The 22,961-nt window shown below is 41.6% G+C and overlaps 1 protein-coding gene across 1 annotated transcript in view; it reads left to right on the top strand.

Moving 5' to 3' along the window:
• Positions 1–22,961, top strand: part of LOC141437657 (cell adhesion molecule Dscam2-like) — a 332,569-nt gene that overhangs the window by 170,381 nt on the left and 139,227 nt on the right.

The following is a 22,961-nucleotide window of genomic DNA, read 5'->3' as shown; positions in this document are numbered from 1 at the left end:
TGTACATAGGTGCATAATTTGTACTTGTCAGTTGCGCTTAGCCGTTTTTTAAAGACAATCAAAGTCAAAAGTCAAAGATTTATTTGTTCAAAACATAGCAGAAATGACCATTGTCAAACTTACTAATATTCAACTTCAATATAAGTCATTTAATAATTGGCATGTTGAGTTTGTACAAAAAGTATGACTGGTATTTTAACGCGCAATACTTGTTCCTGAAATAAACTTCTCAATTTCCTTATTTATGGTTTTATTTACAAATGTTTATCTGTTCTTAGCGTGGGCAAAAAAAAAAGAATCTATTTAAGTTCTCAAAAAATGTGCGTGGGTAGAATATTTCATGCTTCTCGTCTATTACGTCACATCATTAGATTTCATACAACTATTCGGTATTTTAGAGAAAATGTTCAAGGTTTTTGACAAGGGCATTCGAAACGGATGTGGGCGTAAGGAAAACATCATCATCAATATCATCATAACCATGGACGTGTGGGGCTCCCCAAATATGCGCCATTGCGTCCTGTCCTCGGCACAACGCATCCAGCCAGCAGCCAGCATTTTTCTTTAAAAGGTGTTAATGAAATAACTGAAAAATTGAAATTAGTTTCTCAGAATAGACAAAAAGGATGGATAACAATCGTTCAAACAATAAAGGAGGAGTGCAATTAATCAATAATGAAAGTCCCTACACTGCATACATTTTGATTGAAAGTAGAAATCGCAAACACTGGATGTTTGTAGATTCACGGCCGTTTATAGCGTATAAATTTCAGTGGCATGGCGTCAGATATTTCCGTGACAAAGGCGAAAGCAAAGATTGCTTCCATCTTCCACAAATCCTGTATGACTTGTTGTCCTTTTTTGTAAATATTGGCAAAGCCGGTAGGAATAGGGTTCTGTGAACGCTTTGGCACTGATAAATTTAGACATACGTACAAACGTATTTGTAGTGTCTACTCCTGTGTTGATATGCTATCAAACGTTCAAAGTTTAAATAGAAGAGATCCTCTAAGGGATAAGTTCGCCTTTTTACATCTTATTTTCCTGTGTTCTGTTATTTTCATGTATTTTATGTAACAATAAAGAGTTTAACAATACAATACAAACGTACAAGTAATCCTCGTATAAAATTCGATTCGCAACTTGACCGTTCTTTTACTATTTATTAGATGTATATTTTGTCTATACTAGGAAACCACAAATAGCTAGGTTCGATCACTCCAGCGATCATCTCTGAGCGTGCGACCGCATTAGCCGGTCCTCGGGGTTCCTTAACTGCTAAGCTTGACAATTGACAGGCGCCCCGGGCCCATCATTGCTGACACAATCAAATGAACAAACTTTGAACATCCTTTACGAGTAACTGACTTAACTCTATTGCTGCCAATTAATTTGAACCTGCAAGGTGTTCATTATTAAACTGAAAACATAAGACACCCAAATCGTAATTTTCCATATTTTTGTTTAATGCATATATTAACAAATTACATATCTCAACTATTTCCAAAAATATTCATATGTTTTGCTAAGTCAGTAATTCTATTTCACTTTTAATTCTTATTGGTTGTGCTACGAGAGTTACTCTTACCTTCATATCAAATTTCAAGCAAGACAAACGGAAGTACCTCAGTAGTCCTATACGTATTTTGGTGACGCTAATTTCTACGGAATCTCCTTTACTAACCCGTGACGCAAAAACATAGGTGTCATAAGTTTGATCCGATGTCTATAAATACAGAAGAACAGACGACGAAAGGCTGTACTATGTTAAAAATTAAACACTATTAGCAGTTCTCACATCAATCTGAGGTAGAACAGTGTCGTTTATCGACAAGATGACCTCTAACAGCTTATTAAACTTATTGAAAGCAAGTTGTGTTAGGCACGTAAGGTTGAGAACTGATATTGAGGGTTCTCGAAACTGGTCCAAATTGACCGGATGTTGTCGGAAAACAATGTAATATCTGATATACCTATAAGCCAGATTTGTTGTATAAACCATTTTTGACATAAAGTATAGAGTTTTGAATAAATGAATGAAAGATTTATATGAAACACACAATGCAACCACATTTTTACAAAAATTACTTAATCTAATAGTAGGTACTTAAGTATATTAATTCATATTACAGTGACTGTGGTCTCAAAAAGAAGTCCACTCAGCATGTGTCGCTGCAGATAGTGCAACGACGCTGATTATCAGTGAATCCATATTATTATGACAATCACAAAACATAAACATAACTTGCAAGTGAGAAGCGAAATACAACAGAATGAGCAGTGTCTAAATAGCAGTATTAAATTTGAGTTTTAGTTTTTATATATAAATAAATATACACATATGTTTTCTCAACGACGCCCTAAGACTGTTCCGAAAGTACGCTGCATTCAAACTAACTTCAACCATTATAATAAATTTAGTGATTCCAAGTTTGCTGACGGTACAATCAAATGCCCACAAGACAACTTGCCTAATATCAGTGTTAACGCCGATGTTTCCCGAACGGCTCCGAGCGCGCGCGCCGACGCCGCGTCCCCGCGCCTCACCGCCGCACACCTGACTGACGACACCAGCGAGTACACGTCTCTCTCGCTGTCAAACTAATTTTATTTTAATTGTTGTACTTTAAGAAGAAATAAACCCAGTAAATAACTTTGGAGTCAGATTTTCATTGCTACCAAACATTTGGAGACCTCGACGTGATCGAATCAACACGCAACGCTTCATACCTACGCATTATTCACAACAATAACCACGGACCTGCTAAGATTCAACTTCAAAGCAAGCAAGGAAACAGACAAAGGGATATTAACGAAGATACGTGATAAGTGCTAAATACGAAGGAAGTGTACCTGTTTCTATTTTATTATAAGTTTAATGCAATCTTAGCCAGTGTTTTGTGTGAACAACGGAGATAGCGTATTTAAATTATTCAGTACAACAAAATAAGTTTGAATCGAGCTAATCGGTGACGGCCATTTTCTAATTGCCTTTCAATTGTTAAATTTGCTAAAATAACCAAGTCATGTGTGTGTTTGTGCATTATTGTTAAGCGAAAATATGCTAAGGTTTTAATTCGTACATTTAATATACTTCTTTACTTACTACTTGAATGAAAAATTAACAACGCTTTGCATTCCTTTGAAGACTTACCTATACCTATATCGTAACTATCTAACTAACCTATCTATCTTTCTGTGTGTAAGCCAAACGCTGCATTTATCTTCAACCTTCTTGTAACAAATAAATACCTATTTCAAGCTATTCTTAGCCTGTCCCTAAAGAAAGGAATTATAATTTGCAAGTATTTTAAATTGCTTTGCCGACTATTTCAGATTAATTATACAACAGAACTCGGATGGAAGTAAGTTGACGAGAACAATAAATACGTAAATATTGTCGGCGAAAACAATAATACTGAGCTGTAATACCTAACAAAGCGGGCAAGGATTGGATTTTGTCTACAATTACCTATAACGGCGTGATCAAGGTATGGAATCGTTTATTTATATTTAACTTGGTTTCGTTTATCTGAATACCCAAGTATCTTACGTACGATACCTACTTTAACACGTACAAACGTGCAAATTTATTAGATTGCGTTGCTTGCGCTCACAAGATGGGTGATTTAAAAGAACTTATACAGCAAAGAGGGTCTATTAGATCTCGGTTAACACTATTTAAAAAGTACTTATCTCCTTTGCTTGAAAGGAATATAAAAGAAATATCTAGTGCCGAAATAAATGAGTTGTCATTACGTTTGAATAAAATGCAAGTGGTGCTAGATGGGTTTGACCAGATTCAAAACAAAATTGAGCAGTTAGATACATCTGAAAAGCAAGTAGAAGAACGGGAAGATACGGAAAATTTATTTTATGCTAGTTTTGGTCAGGCCCAAGACTTGGTGGAAAAGTGGAAAAATAACCAACAAGAGGACGAAGTTTCTAGTGTGTCCAGTCGCAGTGCTGCAAATAAGATAAAGTTACCACCATTGAAACTTCCTCCTTTTGATGGAAATACTAGTAAGTGGCTAGAATTTCGCGACACATACCTGTCACTTATACATAAAAATAATGACATGGACAATATATGCAAATTTCATTATTTAAAGTCCTACTTGGAAGGGGAGGCAAGTGCTGTAATTAAATCGGTGTCGGTTTCTGCTGACACATATGCCATTGCTTGGTCTCTCCTGTGTGAAAGATATGATAACAAACGCTTATTGGTTAATCAACACCTCAAGTGCCTTTTTAACCTCGAGCCTTTGTCGAGGGAAACTGATAGGGGTATACGCAATTTAATTGATTCTATTTCAAAAAATTTAGAAGCGCTTAAAACGCTTGGTGAATCCACGGACAAGTGGGACACGCTTATTATTTACATGGCATCTATGAAACTTGATAGTGCCACTGCTAGGAGGTGGGAAGAACACAGAAATGAATTTGAAAATTCTCCTACTTTACAGGATTTTTACAAGTTCTTGCGTAATAGGGCTGACGTTTTGGAAACTGTTCAGTCTACACGGTCAGATGTGAAAAATGAAAAACGCCCCTTTATTCCAAAAACTAAGTCGTTTATTGCTTCATCTCCTCAAACGCCACCTACCAGCTACCAGTGCATGTCCTGTAAACAGAATCACCGATTAATTGAGTGTCCTAAATTTAAAACATTGTCCGTGGATGATCGTTATCAGCAGGTTAGCCAGTGGAAGTTATGCAAAAATTGTCTACGCCCCGGTCACCTTACTTATCAATGCCGCGCTGGTGGTTGCAGGATCTGTAAAAGAAAACATAGTACTATTTTACACAAACAATTACATGTCCAAGAAATTACAAATACTGAAGGTACCGTGACAGGGCAAGATAATAATAAAACTAATACTAACCTTACTCAAGAGACAGCGTCTTCCTCTGCCGCAACTGTTTCTCGATATGAAAATCCAATTGAGAGTAAAGCTTCAGTCGCCATGTCCGCTGTATCCTGTGATCAGGTTCTGCTTTCAACAGCGCTTGTCAACGTTACAAGTCAGGGTAAAAAATATACTTTGCGGGCGTTATTAGATAGCGGGAGTCAATCTTCATTTATATCTGAAACAGCAAAACAAAGGATTAATTGCAATGTTACTCAAACTAATCGTGCCGTAATAGGCATTAATAATGCAACATTAAAAATCAACGAACATTGCGATCTTACTATACAATCACTGCATAATGATTTCTCCACGCCTGTGAAATTTTATATAGTACCAACTATCACAGACAAACTGCCTAACATACAGGTTAAGTCGCAGTTAGGAATTCCCAGTAATTTAATCCTAGCTGATCCTCAGTTTTGTCATCCGTCAGAAGTCGATATCCTACTAGGGTCTGATATATTTTGGGACCTTATGGGATCCAAACAAATTAAACTAGGGCAGCATAAACCTGTACTGACGGAAACAAAATTGGGATGGATAGTAGCTGGCCCCACGGGGGGGAGCTACTGTGATTCTTCGAGTTCACAAAACATAAAATGCAAATTTTCTCAAGACATTAAAGATCAATTATCTAAATTCTGGGAACTCGAGGAATTGCCAATGTCAAAGGCTGCTTCGCCTCAAGACGACTATTGTGAGGAACTGTTTAATAATACTACCTATCGCGACGCGGACGGAAGATTTGTTGTTACAATTCCGTTGCGAGATTCCTCAGATGCCCTTGGTGACTCTTACAAAATTGCCGAAAAAAGATTCTTTAATAGTGAGAAACGAATGTCAAGTAATGATTCCCTGAAACAAGCTTATTCTGAATTTATTCATGAATACGAGAACCTGGGGCATCTGACAGAAATCTCAAAGCCAAACTTCGGTTACTATCTCCCACATCACGCAGTGATTAGGCAAAAAAGCGAGACGACACGATTAAGAGTTGTTTTCGACGCTTCTGCCAAAACTACTTCTGGGGTATCATTCAACGACATTCAATATGTCGGACCTACCGTACAAGATGATTTGTTAGCAATTTTACTCAGATTCAGACAACATAATTACGTAGTTACGGCAGACGTCGAAAAAATGTACAGGCAGATACTTATAAAGCCTAATCAACGCCACTTACAGCTAATTTTGTGGAGAGACCAAGAAACACAACCAATCAGAATTTTACAATTAAACACAGTAACGTATGGAACTGCTGCAGCTCCATATTTAAGTACCAGATGCTTATTGCAACTAGCAAAAGAATGCGAAGACGAAAACATTGCGCAAGTTATACAGCATGATTTCTATATGGACGATTTGTTGACTGGATCTAACACAGAAGCAGAGCTGAGTCATATCTGCGAGTCAGTAACTAAAACTTTAAAGACTGCATGTTTTCCTCTTCGTAAATTCCACACAAACGCTCCTTTGGTCGTAAAAAATAGTCTAGGTTCAATGATACCTAAGGATTTGGACATTTCTGCAGAGTCGAGCGTTTTAGGTCTTACATGGCATCCTAGCGCTGATGTGTTGCAATTTTCGGTGAACATAGATGCAACGCAACCAGCAACAAAACGCAAGATACTGTCGAATTCAGCTAAAATATTCGATCCACTCGGCCTATTAAGTGCAATTACGATTACTCCTAAGATAATATTACAGAAATTATGGCTGACTAAACTAGATTGGGATGATTTAATTCCCACAGAATTGTCCACAAAATGGTCAGATTATGTAGAGAATCTAAAATATCTTGCTAACATAAATATTCCTAGAGGCGTTTTGTGTAAGAAACCTAAAGCAATTACATTACATTCATTTTCTGATGCATCACAGAATGCTTATGCTGCCTGCGTTTACTTAACTTCAACCGATAATGAAGATAATACACTTACACGATTATTGTGTGCCAAAGCCAAAGTCGCCCCACTAAAGCCGACCTCAATCCCACGTCTGGAGCTCCTAGGTGCGTTGTTGTCCGTGAGATTAGCGGTCAAGGTTCAAGATTCTCTACGTTGCCATATTGATCGTATTTTTCACTGGTCCGACTCCACTGTTGTCTTAAGTTGGCTCGAGGCTGAACCACGTAGCTTAAAAACTTTCGTCTCAAACCGAGTAGGAGCGATCCAAGACCTGTCCCCTCATGGAACATGGAGACATGTTCCGGGCGATCAAAATCCCGCGGATTTGGCCTCTAGAGGAGTTGAACCTCAACAGCTTTGTAATTCAGCTTTGTGGTGGCAGGGTCCCTCGTTTTTAGAAAGAGACATGTCGTATTGGCCTGAATTAAACCAGCGCAGCCTTGAGAGTGAAGTACCTGAAATGAAAACTTATATACTAAATAATAAAAACACTAATACTACTAACGGTACAGACTCAGCAAGCGCTCCTTCCAAGGTTATTGACTTTACCAGGTATTCGAAATTGTCAACCTTGCAAAGAGCCTTTGCTTATGTGAAACGGTTTATTCACAATACACGAAATCGTAATTCAAAACTGTTAGGATATTTAACCAGTGACGAATTAAATACGTCGCTTATGTGTTTAAGTAAACTATCTCAACAAGAATCCTTTGGCAATGAACTAAATCTTTTTCAAAATAATAAAGGCTTACCTGCAAGGTCTCGTATACTGTCACTTACTCCTTTTATTGATGAAACTGGTCTTCTTCGGGTTGGCGGCCGCATTCAAAATGCACCTGAAAATTACAATAAAAAACACCCTATTATATTGAGTCCAAATCATCCTTTTACAAAGCTAATTTTTAAACAAGAGCATTTGAAATTACTACATGGTGGTCCTCAACTTTTGTTGAATAGTGTACGAGACAGGTTCTGGTCTTTGAATGGAAGAATTTTAGCGAGAAGTACTGTTAATAACTGTAAGATATGTAGAATCATGAAAGCAAAAAACATAAACCCACTTATGGGTAACTTACCACAGCCACGCGTAACACCAAATATTCCTTTTCAAGTTTGTGGGATAGATTACGCTGGTCCTTTTCAAATTACGGATCGTAAAGGTCGTGGCTGTCGTATAACGAAATGCTACCTATCGTTGTTCGTTTGCTTTTCGACAAAGGCTCTGCATTTGGAGCTAGCTAGCGACCTCACGTCTGAATGTTTCATTCAGTGTCTGAGGCGATTCATATCTCGCAGGGGAAACCAAGCATAATTCACTGTGACCATGGCACTAATTTTGTAGGTGCAAGCAACGAAATCGGTAGGCTTTTAAAATCAAGTGGCGATTCCATTGCTTCTTACGCAGAGAACGAAGGCATAAAATTCAAGTTCATGCCCGCTTATTCTCCACATTTCGGTGGATTACACGAGGCTTCCGTAAAAGGGGCCAAGTTCCATCTTACTAGAGTATTAGGTAACACACACATGACGTTCGAGGAACTATCTACTCTGTTTACACAAATAGAGGCTATTTTAAATTCGCGACCTCTTACACCAATGTCATCCGATCCAAACGATTTGGAACCGTTAACTCCGGGACACTTCCTGATCGGTAAAGCCTTAACATCACTACCGTCACCACCACTACTTGAAGTAAATCCCTGTCGACTTAAGAGATACCAGCACATAGAACAGATGCGACAGCAATTTTGGTCCCGTTGGCACAAAGAATTTCTATCAGAGTTACAACAAAGGGTGAAGTGGCAGACTAATGAAGAAGGTCTACAAGTTAACGACATGGTCGTCCTTAAGGAAGCGAATGTTCCGCCTATGAACTGGCGTCTAGGACGCATTAAAAAGTTATATCCTGGCCAGGATGGCATCGCTAGAGTAGCTGATATCCTGACAACTAGAGGCACAGTGCGCCGCGCCGTACACAAATTATGCGCACTACCTAAGGATTCATCAACATCCTTGAAATCATCTTCTGTATCATCGTCAAGTCCGAAGGCACCATCAACACCTCGGGCATCCTCATCTACAGCGACGTGCTTTAAGCCACCAGCTACATCGAGTGATCTTTCGGCATCGTCGTCCACCGTGTCTTCACTCCTCGAGTCTCCACCTACTCGAGGGGGGGAGTATGTTAACGCCGATGTTTCCCGAACGGCTCCGAGCGCGCGCGCCGACGCCGCGTCCCCCGCGCCTCACCGCCGCACACCTGACTGACGACACCAGCGAGTACACGTCTCTCTCGCTGTCAAACTAATTTTATTTTAATTGTTGTACTTTAAGAAGAAATAAACCCAGTAAATAACTTTGGAGTCAGATTTTCATTGCTACCAAACACCCAGAATGGCTTTGGAATTGGAAACAATAAGAATTCCTGTTGTCTGAGTGCACCAAAGGACGGAAGTCATATAACAGAAATTGGGGAAACGCTCGGTAATTTCGATGCAGTGAACATCTTGCTTCACCGACCCAATCACTGGGGAAAATCAGTTCCGGAAAATTTATTTTATGTACATATGGGAACCTGACTTGTGAATGAGAGTTATCAGTGGTTTAAAACCTTTATTGACAAACGAATTAGATTAAATTAACAAATCGTAAGAATTATGTTTAGAAAAACACACACACCGTTCACTTCGTTCCGTTGTACTTCGTCAACTTCCATGATAATAGTGATAGCGTTGTCATAACTTCTCATTTGTACTTCACTCAATCTTGGTATTCATTCTTCATTCAAAATTAAACGCATGCACATCAATGTGCAACAAAATGCACATCACCTTATCACGTTTAATTTAAGTACACTCATACTACACCACACTTTGCAATGATCCTATACGGTGAAGTTTTGCTGGTTGGTGAAATAAGTCGTGCCCCAAATTGGCGTAGGTGGCTTCATTAGTTCTAATTTTGATCTACGGATCTGAAATTTGGGCTCAGGCCTGAAATATCCGTTTTCCTAAAATGTATTTTTCGCAAAATGTCTGCTTTTCAGAATGTCAACACGTCTTTTGCATAATGTCAGCTTCTCAAAATATCAGCTATTTAAAATTGCCTGTCTTCAAGAATGACAGTTTTTGTATAATGTTCGCTTTTCAGAAAGTGCTTATTCTCAAAATGTATGCAACCTCAAAACATCCGCCTTCTTATAACGTTGGCATTCCAGAAAAGTGTTATTCCCAAAATGTATCCAATCATGGTCTTCAAATTTCAGCTAAATCGGTTCAGCGGTATTTTATATTAGGTATAGATATTTATGTTATCAAAGAGTAAGTATGCAAGCAATTAAACCTTTTACATTAAGAACATTGATTTGAAAATAAAGCAGACATTATGGGAAACAACCATAACAAGACTATAGCCTATTTAAAAAAGTGAACATAACGTAAAAGCAGAAATTATGGTAATGCTAATATTATAGGAATGTCAACATTATGAATAGACGACTTCCTGAGATTGTACACATTTTAAATAGCAGACATTTTGAGAAAGCTGACGAAAATAGAAGTGCGAACATTGTGAAACGCAGACGTTTTGAGAATTGTACATTTTAGGAAAACAGACATTTCAGGCCTGAGCCGAAATTTGTGGCAAACTACGATAAAATTTGCATTTAAGTTAGGAGTATTTGCCACTGTAATTACAGAAGTGCCAATGTTTGTATGTCAAGGTTTTTCAAATTTAGGATAAATACTGTATCTCTAATAGACAATGAAGTTTACAGTCCATGTCCATTCAGTTTCGTAATGTGGTGATAAATCATAAAACCTAATTAGCAACATTGTCCTTTTAATCCCATCAATTGAATACAGCTTCAACGAGCAAATACTATGGAAAACACTGATAAAATCAAAAAACTATTAACAAAATTTCTCTCAGCTGCCTTAAAATTTAAATACTTATATACTCATTTTTGCAACAAACCCTCTGTGACAAACAACGTATTCACAAACCTGCGTATAAATAACACCAACTTTACGTGAGGATTTACAAAACGTTATTTATTGCTTTATCCTATTTCACTTCCTGTCGTTCCTCGCTTTTTTATAATCGTATTCTAAAAACATTCAGGATTAAAACAAAATAGACAATTTCAGATCAATCGTGATTAAATCTTGTATCACGTGGATGCACCCGCTCATGCCTTCTACCTTCTACAATGCATCACCTGAAAGCACGTGTCTACGAAAGCCGCCGTGGCCGCAATCGACTCACGGACCAGGCCACACAGCACAGCACTATCTTAACCACTATTAAATTACGTACCCGGTTTTTTTCACTGTTTCTTTCGCACAAGCGGTAGTTATGGTTTATGGGTGTGGGACGGAACGCGGCGCACGTCCGCGCGCGGTGGCCACGCGAGGCTGACTAAATCTGTGCCTCAAGAGCCAGGTCAGGTCAGGTGTTCGGGCGCGTCCACAAGTGAATAAATTGTATGAATGTTTAACGCACAGCCTGTGATTTGGGGAGCTACGGTTATTTTTGTTGACTCTGATTGGTCCAGAGTTATGATTTTGACGTGCGTTGCGGACGTGCGATGCGGTAATGTTTTGGAAAAAGCAATGAAATAGCTTTTATGGACAGGTTCAATTCAGGTTATGTGACAGTGTTCAATGTTTCAAGTGTTGTCATTCAATGTTTGTAGCTGCACCGGGAATAATACGGTAGAGCGGATTTGAAAGAGATTTGGTACACAGTAGTACATAAATAGACCAAATCTCTTTCAAATCCGCTCTACCGTATTATTCGCGGTGCAGCTACAAACATTGAATGACAACACTTGAAACATTGAACACTGTCACATTTGTTATTAAAAAATATAACCTAAAGTAAAGGTTTTTCTAGCAGAGCCGGTTAAGTCACAGCCGGTAAAGAGAGAGTGTATCATCACCATTATTATCAACCGAGGGATCGCTGGACGTTTGGAGCAACTACTGTCATTGATTAAATATAACGTAAACGGCATTCCAGTGTACTTATTTTTTCCTAAACAATAAGAATTTTGTATGGGTATCTCTATTTTTAAGTCTAAGAAATTGATGTGAATATAATTGATTGAAATAATCGTTGGAACAGTAATAAATCATTTTTCTTTTCTTCTTCCCTTTCTATCAATAATCCAATGTCGTCGGGCAATATGTTTTTTTTATAATTGGAAATTGTCAAAAATATTGAACGAATACACTTATCTAAATTTGTCAAATTCTTGGACCTTTCTATAAAACGGTTAACTCTATCCATTATTTCAACTTAAATGATTGTATGAACAGTCAAAACATAAAAGAGTTCCTTCATTCTTCAACCGTAAAACAAACAGTCCCAAGCAACCCTACAGCCAATGTAAACACGGCTTTACCCAGCATCCCTCGCACACAGGCACGCACGCACACACGCGCGCACCCTCATCCTTCCTTGATTTGTTACATTTACGTAAGTGTGCGGCGCCTGTCCGTGTACGTGTAGCGACATCGTTTGTTGGTGTTAGTTCCCCTGAAAATGGCTGCCGCTTGGTTTACGCATGCGTGGAACCTGAACGTTTTTTTCTCTTTGTCATCTGTTTTCGGTTGCATTTTGTGTTTCAGTGCGTTGTGATAGGGCGTTGAGTCTACGGCGGTGGTAGATTGGGTTATGGTTCAAGACGCGGCGCGCTTTTGAAGTTGAGGCTTGAGGAAGGTAAAGGACACTCGGCGCGGGATCAGGCCGCTATTCATCTAGTCGGTAACCGCGGCAACATGCACTTTCAGACCTGAAAATACAAGACTTAACACTTAACACTGACACTGACTTAGAACTGTACAGTAGCTTCCACTATTTTAACTCTTAAACTCACTCTTTGTCGGACCCTAACGTATTGCTCCTCTCCTCTCATCCACTCAAAAGTTGACTGGTAGAGATTCCTTAAAGGGATAAGTCCGCCTTTGTACAAGTATCTTAAAGTTTGTCAGTTGTATTTTGTTAATTTTCTTTTGTACAATAAAGAGTTTACATACAGACATACTTAAATGCTGAGAACAACTTTATACCTATTCATTATATTAAAGATCATTAGTTATGATTACTAAGCCAGCTCCATGGGACCATTTTGGGACAGTTTGTTTCTGTTCCCATCTTTTTTAATTACTATTGACTTATTTATTCACAACTAGCTGTTTCCCGCGGCTCCACCCGCGTGGACTTCGTTTACCGCTATCCCGTGGGAACTATGCAATTTCCGGGATAAAAACTATCCTATGTCCTTTCCCGGGAGTCATTCTATCTGTGTACCGAATTTCATCTAAATCGGAACAGCAGATCTAGAGATTACCCCCTACAACCTCACAAACTTTACCTCTAGGTATAATTATACATTTAGTAAGCAGCGCGGCCGAGCCGTGGTGGCCTAGTGGTTTGACCTATCGCCTCTCAAGCAGAGGGTCGTGGGTTCGAACCTCGGCTCGCACCTCTGAGTTTTTCGAAAATTCATGTGCGGAATTACATTTGAAATTTACCACGAGCTTTGCGGTGAAGGAAAACATCGTGAGGAAACCTGCACAAACCTGCGAAGCGCGTGCCCGCGTGGGAACTATGGCCCAAGCCCTCTTGTTCTGAAAGGAGGCCTGTGCCCGGCAGTGGGACGTGTATAGGCTGGGATGCTGATGATGATGAAGCAGCGCAGAAAACAGAGGTATTTATACGTACATGAAGAATTTCAACTTTTTAACTTTGCTTATAAAAACCCCGCCGATTTTTATGCCTCTTAGGCTCTCAGGTTGAGATTTTGAGATATTATCCCGATCCCGTGGCAATATCAGGATAAAACGTAGCATAATGTATTATTTCAGACGTCCAGCCAGCGGTCTACATTACCTACATACCCAATTTAATCTCAATCGATCCAACTTACATACACACACATACTTACAAACTGTCTTATTTATGATATTGTAGGATTATAGGATATTCTGAGACAATTAAGCGAATATCCACCTCGACGCGTATCATACGCATTAACTATTCATCTCCGAGTAGTTACTAGTTATATCATAGCCGTAAATATACAAAGCAAATCATTCCATAACCCAGCAAATCCAATATTGTTTTATTTTGTTCAATCTCCAACCGTCAGAAACAAAATGCCAGTAATTTCATTGCCAAAAATATCCACCGTTGGACAAATATAGTTATGCGGTTGTTTTAGTCGCTATGTGGTAGTACTAAAGTGGATTTTAGGAAGTGCTAGTGTTTGGTGGATGGAGGTGTTTGCGTGACATGAGCCGTCATCGAGAGCGGTGTCAGCTGGAGGGTAAGGGGGGACAAAGAGGATTTAGTTGAGCGTACGTTGGGATGACAATGTTGTGCTAGCTACAAATCTAGAGCTATTCGTATGATTGAAAAACGGTTATTTTAACGCTTCAAAAATGTTCTACTAATTTCTTTACTTTAGGCACTGGTTCACTACTGGCGAGTAACACGAAGAGAGTGTTCTTTAGTGTGAACAATTTCTCACTCGGCAACAAAAGGTGATAAAATCTTCATACTAAAAAACACTATTTTTGCCACTCACCGGCGGTAGGACTAGTGCCTTACTATTATTTTAACAAAAAGTCTTTGAACCTAGACATCATGTTGATGCTAAACCATGTCACACATTAAATTGAAAAGCATACAAATTCGATAACTAGGTACTGACATTTATATTTTTAGTGTAAAATCCACTGAAAACATTCTACACCTTCTACTAATTTTATTTTGTTTTACAATCTCAGTTTATATATGTACGTCCTACTGCAAGGACACAGGTTCTTTTGTAAATAAATCACATTTTGATCAAAAAACAGATAGCTACTAAATTTCATAGCGGGATCTTAAGCTATTTATTACAAACCGTAATCTCGCGGCCACAGGAGCAAACAGTTGGTTCACTCCAAGACAGATGGCGCTGTGCGCAGGTGGACGATCCATCACTGCGGCTGCGGCTAACCAATTAGTGCTTGCGGTATGCCCCATGATCTAGTGATATAGGGGCATGGGTCTGCCATATAGGGGACACCTTGTTAAACTGATATTCTGAACAGAGGTCGTACTTTTTTTTGTGAATTCCATTCGGGTTTTGTTCCGCGTATCTTGAGGCTATAGTGTCTATACGCGCGGACGCTTGCTATTGCATTAACTATTTTCTTCTGTGTAACGGTGTAAGATGGTGACAGAAAGGGATGGTGAATGTGATGGCAAGAGCCCGCGCGTTGGACATTAAGGCCCCAGTTTTTGATAATAACCAGTATTAACTTGGGATGTATACAGAAGAAGGCTTGGGCTGTAGTTCTCATGTGGGCCCAGTGCGGATCGGGAACGTCACACACATACCAATGGGAGGCTTCAAAGTTTTGAACAGTTATCCTTGTATTCCTTCACTGTTAAGCTGTGGCAAATTTCAAAAGTGATTGGGCGTTTTCAGAAAAAGTTGTTAAATTACTTTTTTAGATTAGACACTAACTCAGTCAATTGTTTTAACAGAAAAAGTTTTCCGGCAGCTCTACAAAGTTTTCCAATAACTACTTGTAACAATCGTTTGCCCCTTGCAACTAACTTTGCAACAATTTATTGTAAAATTCGAACCCGCTGGAAGCACGCCAGTAAACACTCGGTTGAATTCCATGTTTATTGCGTCTTTGGTAAGTTGATCGCTGAAATGAAAAGTTTTAATGGTAAAGGGAATTTATTGGTACAAGTATCCTTTTGCTATTAATAGTCTGGCGGTAAAAATAACCGATAACGATAAATATACGACAGACTATTTACGTACGGCAGCAGCCGTACTTACTTTTTCTATGTTATGTGGAAAAGCCTTTACCTACGAAACCGCTAGATCTATTAAGTTTTGTTAAAATTTCTGAAATTCACAAAACCATAGGAAATTGTAAGAAACTACATCGTGGATTTCATTGACGTGGCATAAGAATTTCTCAGGTTTCTTAAACCAATGTCTACGTCAAATTACATATTGTCTGTCCCTAATCCAAGTTGCATAACAATTTCTTACGTTTCTTAACGTATTCACTGCATGCCACCGACGCATATATGCGTTTTCGGAACTTTGCCTAGTGCCACGGGCATAATTATTCATACATTTTGAACGCACATGTGCGTCGGTGGCACGTGTGGAAGTCAGGTGGTAGTACATGCATTAAAGAAACACCTACGTCAACGTCTACGTTTTACATGTCTGTCTCTAAGCCAAGTTGCAGTGTTATTTGATGCAAATTTCTTTGGAATATCGGGGTGTGGCGTATGTGGTGAATATCTGGTGATGTCAGGCGCCCAGCTATCTACCAAGTTTTATTCAAATCCATCCGGCCAGTTGAGGCTGTGTTTCTATCAAAGATATTCTTAGATGTGATGGGATAAATGCATTTTGTTATGAACATAACAAACGCGTCTTCTTGCTCAGCACGTTTCTAGTGGAAACAGCTCGGCGGAGCGTGGATATTCCTTGCAACGTATCTTCGCACATCTCTGGTGGGAACGCAGCTTTAGCGTAAAAGAGTAAAGCGGCGATTACACTGAGTCGTTCACCTAACGCGGCCGCCGAACTTGTTTCAAACTACTTCGGCGAAATTGCCGCTTCATAAATACACATACACTTCCGCACGTCTACACCTACGTTACACGCCCATAAACTTTCACATTTATAATGTTTCTATCTTTTGTCTTGATTTTGACTGTCACAACTGCATGTTGTCTACGGCGTAGCACGTTGCGCTACGCCGTGCTGCGTAGCAAACTACGTCGCGCTACGCGGCGTAGCATTGAAGAAAGCTTCGATTTCTTTGACGTTATTAAAAATTACGTTAATTTTATTATTAGGAAGAAGACATTAGAAGAAATATTTCTTTAGAAGAAGAACATTACTTTGTTGGTGACTCGAGACACAAAAGGTTTCTTAAAAAGAGGAAACTTCGATGATTTAACCTTTTCGACGCCAAAGACTCATGTATACGCACCGCAGGTTCCACGTCAACTACCTATATATACGTCCATTACTTCAATGCAAAAGCAACCATCGTTCGATTGTGAAGGTTCAATTTTAGGCATTGCAATTATAAAAGTCTGGCGTATGGGTGATGTCTTTTGTATTTGACGTGGCGGCGAAAAGGTTAACAATTAGTATTTTTCACTTTTGTCATTCCAATAATGAAAGTTGTTAACTACCTACTTAAAGTTGAATAAAATAGTATAAGTGTAAAGGTAAAGTAAAAAACTCTTTTCGTTTGAGATGTTTTCAAGGGATTGTTCAGGAATAAAACGAGGCAGGTCATATTTATTTATTTTATTGATCGTCATCCATCTTTTTAAATATTTCGTTTGCACTTATGTACCATATTTACACATAAAAATAAACCAACTCTCCGGCAGTGATTGTTCTAAGATAAAATCATGAACTGTTATGATTGCTCCTTCAAATACAAAAAAAATGCGATGTTTCAACAAGGGAATGGTTTGTGTTTATTTTCAAAACACTACTTACTTGTGTTTATTTACCGTCGAAACACCTTAACAGTACTTGTGTCTAGGCAATTCGAATGTTGAGGTACGGATTTCATTACCTCAAACATTTCGCTCAGAATTTACAAAATTTCTAAAATAAATTTTAAATTATTACATTACAATAAGAAAACAAATAGGTAATATTTAGCTATTTAGCGTCATGTGTCTTTATCTGTTCTATGTTACTTCCTATGTTTGTTTTATGGCGTTAAATAAATGTATTTTCTTTCTTTCTTTCTTCTTTCTAATACAATACATTTGGCACAATAATATTGAAATAAACAACATTAGTTTATTGTTCTATTGCTAATTATTATTATTCTCTATATCCTGAAGAAATAAACAGCTTCATCACTATTGGTATAATCTAGAAGATAAAATATGCATTGTGATAAATTTTCCACAAAAGGACAAATTTAATACAAATAATATTTTTAAAGGTTTTGCAAGGCTAACAGGTTATAGGTAATAAATAAGTACCCTATATGAACACAGATTGCAATTATTTTTAATTTTCGGTACTATAAGTACTAGTAAATCTTTAAATAAACTCGTGATATTTTTGTTTTGGTTTAGTGTCAGAAATCGAGTTGAAATTACCCTATTTCATATCGAAAATATTTCCCCCACATTTAAAATTAGTAGTCACTATACTTGGTTTGGATAGATATTTAACTAAATGTAAACAAACTTCAGCTGCCAGATTTGGTACATTCAAGGATTTTAAACATTTTATTTTTACTTATCTATCGTTGAAATACAAACTAGACTAGTGTATTTCAATACAGAAATGTAAATATTTATATAGTTTAATGGGGGAATTTTAATATTTAAGAGTTTTGTATTTTTTTTTATTTCAAATCGAAATTTGGTACTTTTACGGTCATTCCGTAAAACCATATCGAAAATACAAACTGAGACATGGATGCACAGAAAAACCAGAAAAAGAGACCAGCGCTGAGAGTCGAACACAAGTCCTCAGCATTCCGTCCGCGTTTCGTCAGCGTTTCGTTCTCGATGAGAGCGAAACATAGATGTTGCTAGTGCTGCTGCTTAAGTAGCGTAGTAAAAAAGCACCCTGAGATATGTGTGCATCGTGTCTATACTCCTGTCCACTGGTAGTGTAGGGGTATGGCACGCAGCACAGAATGCTGAGGACTCGGGTTCGCGCTGGTCTCTGTTTCTGGTTTTTCTGTGCATCCATGTCTCAGTTTGTATTTTCAATGCGCCAATTGACGTTGTTTTGTTTACATTTAGTTAAATACCTATTCAAACCAAATAAAACTCTTATGTATAAGACGTATCAAATACTTAAACAACTAAGTAACGAAACATTAACTAATCATTTTTCTTTATTTAACTTTAACGATGATACTTTTGAGTCCCGACCCTTTAATTTTAACTCCAAATAGGCCTTAAATTTTATTAAAATTTACAAAACTCATCGAATTATTTACAGTATTTTGACTTAGATACCTACCTAGTTAACATTCTATACTATTTTAGTTGATTTTGCTTTAAGCAGTCTTTATTGTCGTTTATTTCATACGTGTATTGTAAAATCTCTTCTTTCTTGCTCTTGGCGTTGTTGGTACCTGTAGGATAAAGAAAGGGTTTATTTATTACACTGCCATCTATCATAAAGTAGGGGAATCAAAATGAACGTTGGCAGGAGCCGACCGTTGTGTTGTGTTCTACAGAGTCTAGGCGGCAGTCACTAGATGGCGCTACGAGGTCATTTCGTCAAATCAAATCAAACGTAGACGTGTTCATACAGAAAATAGAACACACTTGATTTATATAAGTATCAAAAGCAGACATTTTTGGCATAAAAACGTATGAAAATGGGTCATTTCTTATTGTAAACTTTCGTACTTACGGCCGTTACGGCATTTTGTTTTGAAACACGTTTTCTAATGGCTGTATCAGTGCCCTTAGTGTAAGTTTTCGGTTACAAAATACGTCTCGATCGCGTTCGCGTTAAATCGAAATTTTTTTGCAAACACGAACAGCGCCTCTAGCGGAACGTTTGCGATGTTCGTGTTTCCATACAAATTGAGATTTAACGCGAACGCGATCGAGACGTATTTTGTAACCGAAAACTTACACTAAGGGTACTGTATCTATGATTAGGTTGACTTAGAAGTTTGATTTTTTTTCACTGTTTAAGGGGTGCGCATCCAAGTCTTCGATATTAATTTTAGCTTGATATCTCCATGCATTCGTAAAAAAATCGTCTTACGACAGACAGACGGACGACAAAGAATTAATAACGTTTTGTTTTTTCCTTTTTCAGGCACGAAACCCATAAAGACAAAATTAGAAAGAGAGAAAACGTTTATTTGTGACAATATTAGAAGAGACAAAGTTATCAAATAAACAGATAATACTCATCAAACTGCCTAGAGATATTTTTTATCCCTAAACAGTTTTGAATATTTCAATATCATTAAGTCAAAATTTGTCTAGCGATAACAGGGATAATGAGTATCCCAAGACTTTCTTGATGTGTGTATGTTGGCGGCCGATCGTAAAATCCGCCAGATCACGAAATTCCTAGGCATACCGTGAAATGGCGGCATTTCATGATATGCCTAAAAGTTGGTCAGGCATAACACGATGTGCCTGAGAAACAATAAGGCAGATCGATTAGTCGATATTCCTAGCTCTATACCGGGCATATCGTGATAATATTATGCCAAAAAAATAAAAATTTAGTTATGACGAGCGAAGTGAGGAGTGGTTAGTATGAATTGTGACCACAACGCACGAGCCGACCGAGCCAAGTGAGCGTGCAGCGGCATAGGCCGGCGAAGTGCCAGAACCAATATGGCGGCGTTTCATGATATGCCTAGGAATTTCATGATCATCTGCCTAAATGTCACTAGGCAAATCGTTAATCGATGAGTTTTGGACGATATGGCGAATGTCTCTTAGCCAATTCATGAAATGGAACCGTTTCACGATATGCCTAGGAATTTAGTGATCTAGCCAATTTTATGATCGGCCGCCGACATGTTCACGGTCACGAAATGGAAATTAGTGTTAATCGTGTTCCATTTTTAGAGTTCCCTACCTCAAATTGAAAAATGAAATCCTAATATGATCAGTTTGGTGTTAGTCTGTCCGTCCGTCTTTGGTCGTCGTGGCCGGTGGTACATACCTGGCGGGCAGCGGCGCGTGGTGCTTGCGCGCGCGGCGCCGCTTGTCGTGGCCGGTGGTACATACCTGGCGGGCAGCGGCGCGTGGTGCTTGCGCGCGCGGCGCCGCTTGTCGTGGCGGTGGTACATACCTGGCGGGCAGCGGCGCGTGGTGCTTGCGCGCGCGGCGCCGCTTGTCGTGGCCGGTGGTACATACCTGGCGGGCAGCGGCGCGTAGTGCTTGCGCGCGGCGCCGCTTGTCGTGGCCGGTGGTACATACCTGGCGGGCAGCGGCGCGTGGTGCTTGCGCGCGCGGGGCGCCGCTTGTCGTGGCCGGTGGTACATACCTGGCGGGCAGCGGCGCGTGGTGCTTGCGCGCGCGGCGCCGCTTGTCGTGGCGGTGGTACATACCTGGCGGCCAGCGGCGCGTGGTGCTTGCGCGCGCGGCGCCGCTTGTCGTGGCCGGTGGTACATACCTGGCGGGCAGCGGCGCGTGGTGCTTGCGCGCGCGGCGCCGCTTGTCGTGGCCGGTGGTACATACTGGCGGGCAGCGGCGCGTGGTGCTTGCGCGCGCGGCGCCGCTTGTCGTGGCCGGTGGTACATACCTGGCGGGCAGCGGCGCGTGGTGCTTGCGCGCGCGGCGCCGCTTGTCGTGGCCGGTGGTACATACCTGGCGGGCAGCGGCGCGTGGTGCTTGCGCGCGCGGCGCCGCTTGTCGTGGCCGGTGGTACATACCTGGCGGCCAGCGGCGCGTGGTGCTTGCGCGCGCGGCGCCGCTTGTCGTGGCCGGTGGTACATACCTGGCGGGCAGCGGCGCGTGGTGCTTGCGCGCGCGGCGCCGCTTGTCGTGGCCGGTGGTACATACCTGGCGGCCAGCGGCGCGTGGTGCTTGCGCGCGCGGCGCCGCTTGTCGTGGCCGGTGGTACATACCTGGCGGGCAGCGGCGCGTGGTGCTTGCGCGCGCGGCGCCGCTTGTCGTGGCCGGTGGTACATACCTGGCGGGCAGCGGCGCGTGGTGCTTGCGCGCGCGGCGCCGCTTGTCGTGGCCGGTGGTACATACCTGGCGGGCAGCGGCGCGTGGTGCTTGCGCGCGCGGCGCCGCTTGTCGTGGCCGGTGGTACATACCTGGCGGCCAGCGGCGCGTGGTGCTTGCGCGCGCGGCGCCGCTTGTCGTGGGCGGTGGTACATACCTGGCGGGCAGCGGCGCGTGGTGCTTGCGCGCGCGGCGCCGCTTGTCGTGGCCGGTGGTACATACCTGGCGGCCAGCGGCGCGTGGTGCTTGCGCGCGCGGCGCCGCTTGTCGTGGCCGGTGGTACATACCTGGCGGCAGCGGCGCGTGGTGCTTGCGCCGCGCGCGCCGCTTGTCGTGGCCGGTGGTACATACCTGGCGGGCAGCGGCGCGTGGTGCTTGCGCGCGCGGCGCCGCTTGTCGTGGCCGGTGGTACATACCTGGCGGCAGCGGCGCGTGGTGCTTGCGCGCGCGGCGCCGCTTGTCGTGGCCGGTGGTACATACCTGGCGGGCAGCGGCGCGTGGTGCTTGCGCGCGCGGCGCCGCTTGTCGTGGCCGGTGGTACATACCTGGCGGGCAGCGGCGCGTGTGCTTGCGCGCGCGGCGCCGCTTGTCGTGGCCGGTGGTACATACCTGGCGGCCAGCGGCGCGTGGTGCTTGCGCGCGCGGCGCCGCTTGTCGTGGCGGTGGTACATACCTGGCGGGCAGCGGCGCGTGGTGCTTGCGCGCGCGGCGCCGCTTGTCGTGGCCGGTGGTACATACCTGGCGGCCAGCGGCGCGTGGTGCTTGCGCGCGCGCGCGCCGCTTGTCGTGGCCGGTGGTACATACCTGGCGGGCAGCGGCGCGTGGTGCTTGCGCGCGCGGCGCCGCTTGTCGTGGCCGGTGGTACATACCTGGCGGCCAGCGGCGCGTGTGCTTGCGCGCGCGGCGCCGCTTGTCGTGGCCGGTGGTACATACCTGGCGGGCAGCGGCGCGTGGTGCTTGCGCGCGCGGCGCCGCTTGTCTTGTCGCGGCGCGCGCTCCCCCGCGCACGCTGACTCCGCGCTCGAGTCCGTCACCGCGCGGAACACCTCTCAGACACCTGGACCAATGTGACATGGACAATTTTGAACTGCTATAACTTTTTTAATAGACATTAAATTTTTGTCTGTGCATCATCCCAATCTGGTGTACTGCATGCCTTTCCACCTGGGGTGGGACACCTAATTAGTTTGAGAGCTAATATGTGCTAATATTTTTTTGCCGAAACATTCGTTAACCTCCCAGCCTATATGTACAGGGTGGTTCATTAAGATCGGTCAGTATGGAAAATCTTTACTATAGGACATACGAAGATCTTTCTTAGTAATCTGTTCATCGATTTAGTAACAGAAAAAACTACATTCAAACATTAAGGGTTGAGTCTGCCGCACGGGCA

The sequence above is a fragment of the Choristoneura fumiferana genome, chromosome 18 (assembly GCF_025370935.1).
Source record: "Choristoneura fumiferana chromosome 18, NRCan_CFum_1, whole genome shotgun sequence".
Lineage (NCBI taxonomy): Eukaryota > Metazoa > Arthropoda > Insecta > Lepidoptera > Tortricidae > Choristoneura > Choristoneura fumiferana.
The sequence above is the reverse complement of the archived record's forward strand: the minus strand, read 5'-3'. Positions and strand labels throughout refer to the sequence as shown.